This window comes from Fukomys damarensis, unplaced genomic scaffold (genome assembly GCF_012274545.1).
Source record: "Fukomys damarensis isolate Sample0158 unplaced genomic scaffold, DMR_v1.0_HiC HiC_scaffold_12, whole genome shotgun sequence".
Classification (NCBI taxonomy): Eukaryota; Metazoa; Chordata; class Mammalia; order Rodentia; family Bathyergidae; genus Fukomys; species Fukomys damarensis.
The window spans coordinates 14,362,345-14,364,675 of NW_022900924.1; the positions used below are offsets into that span (position 1 = coordinate 14,362,345).

The following is a 2,331-nucleotide window of genomic DNA, read 5'->3' on the forward strand; positions in this document are numbered from 1 at the left end:
CAGGGAAAAAAAAATTTTTTTTTAATAACAAGAAACCTTTGCCTCTAGCGGGAGGTCTCATTCCTCAGAACAACTCGATTTCTTTCCAGGGGAGGCCGAGGTGGGTGCCCACCTATCTTGCTAAATGCCCCCTCCTCTCCTCTGCTCCTAGAAAACCGATCTTGGCTTTATTTGTGTCTTTATGTTCACCACTCCCATTTCTCCCCAGAGAGCTCTGGGTTTGTTTATTTCTTTATTTATTCCCCAGGGCCAAGGCGTCCTGCACTTGTGGCTGTGCAGATCGGGATTGATGGACGAAGACCGAGATGTGAACCTCCCGCTGCTGCCCCCCAAGTCAAGCGTGACCGCGCTGGCCGGTTGCGTGACTCGTGACGTCTCCAAGTCCTATAGGTGCAGCGGCTGGTGAGATAGTCGGTATCGCCTGGTTGCCTCTTTATTTTATTGGGGTATGCCTGGTAATAAACAGTAATATTTAATTTGTTGGAGACCACAAGCCAACTGCGAGCTGGGAGGTACTGTGCTCCTCTGGACAGACTTTGGAGAGAAGCCTAGCATAAGAAGGGGGTCGCTTCTGGGGTCCTTTCAAGCCCTGAAGCCCCTGCCTCAGCAAGGTGCACTCCTGGATTCTGCGCTGGAAAGAAGAGGTGAGATTTTTGGAGGTGAGTGTAGGCCCAGAGAACTAAGTGCTCTCTCTTCGTGTGTCCCCAGTCCCAGGACCCCGGCCTCCTACTGAATGCCGTCACCCTGCCTTGCTGCTGCTCCTGAGAAAAACGGGACTAATACACTTTAGCATATGGAGCTCAGGAATCACCTGGGAAGGACAGATTGTGCCCCTTCTCTGTTTAATAATCCCAGTTTTGCTTGGTGGCCATCTCGAGGCACTGTCTCCAGGAGCTAAGCGAATCTGGCTGGCTATTACTTGGGGGAGTCCAGAGTTTCCCTCTCAGGAAAGGTTTGCAGATTATTTATGGGAATTAATTTCATCCACCAAATCTCTGTGAATTTAAAGGGATTGGAGTGGTCTTTCTGGATTTCCCCTTCCTTCTACCAGAGAGGTGGAGATTTGGGCTCCTTTTGCCACCATGCTTGTTTTCCATACTTGTTTTGATCTTGGTCCCCATCCTGGACCCCTCTTTAGCAAGCCCGGAGGCCCCCAGCTGACATTTTGGAAGTAAAGATGTTTCCACAAACAACGCGAAATCGCCTTGGCCGAGGTCTGTTTGAAAACAAACCTGGAAGGTCGAGGGTTGGTTTTCTCCCCGGGTTTTCTCACTGCCAGTCTCGGGACATTTCTCCTCCCTTCATCTCCATCTCCAGACCTTAGCTCGAAGGCCTCGGTCCCCATCAGAGCCCAGGAAAAGAACAGAACCCAAAGGTGCAGGAGCAGGCACCTGGCCGGGACCTCTGACCTTCAGTTGAAGGTCCAACACTAGGGCGACCCACTCTGGGTCTGCTAGGAGGGGACCCACTGACGGTGTTTAGGGTTCTTCTGACCTCTTCAAGTCACCCTCGACACAGACACAGCGCATTTCAAAGAGGAGAGGGCAGGAGAGGAGCACAGAGGGATGAAAACCCTGTGGGTCCTCAGTGACTGTTTGATTATTTTAATAATACTAGGCAATGCCTTGTGTACACCTCCAGCCAGGGGGCTCTGGAGGCCGCGCAGGTGTGAGGGATTTCTTGGTAGTTTGATCTTGGTCTTCACCCCAAGGCAACTTTACTCTGCTTTCACCCCAGCAGTTCAGAGTGGGGGTGACCAGTGGGGGGCCAGGCCCCCCCTCCTGAGGGCCCCTCGGGTCACAGGCTCTGACTGAGGTCAGCTCTGAGAGAGAATGTGGGCTCTCCCAGCGCCTCAGCCGTGTTCTCTGGAGGGCCGTCCTGCGTGGAAGGGTTTCCACACTTCCTTGCAGCCGCCACCAGCTCAGGACTGCACAGAAGGATGGAGGGTGGGAGGGGGTGAGCTCCAGGTCTGGCTTGGAGAGTCCTGTTGTGAGCTGAGTGTTTAGGAAATCTAGTGGAAAAGTGGGAAAAGTGGTAGGTGGAAGAGGGAGGAAAGAGGGAGAGTGGGAGGGGAAGAGAGGGAGGGAGAGAGGAAAGGAGAGGGGGGGGGAGAGAGAGAGAGAGAGAGAGAGAGAGAGATCGCTCTTACCTCAAGTTCCGGAGCTTTCTCCCTGAAGGCAGCACTCAGAAGAGACTGGGACAATTCCCCGGACTCTCGCCTCTCCAGGCTCTCCTTCCCCGGGGGTGCAGAGGAGGAGCGAGCCCTGGGACTGTTCGTTGGTGGGGGCTCCGCGAGCCCCGCTCCGTGTTCCCGGGAGCCCCTCTGGCCCC

At 54.3% G+C, this 2,331-nt stretch overlaps 1 protein-coding gene across 1 annotated transcript in view; it reads left to right on the forward strand.

Annotated features, from left to right (window-relative positions):
• The first annotated feature begins 439 nt into the window (after positions 1-439).
• The window catches only part of Tbx5 (T-box transcription factor 5), a 42,832-nt gene continuing 40,940 nt past the window's right edge, over positions 440-2,331 (forward strand). Inside the window, exon 1 of the mRNA XM_010604110.2 lies at positions 440-659. The gene's annotated coding sequence lies outside the window, so the exon portion shown is untranslated. The remainder of the gene's footprint in view (positions 660-2,331) is intronic.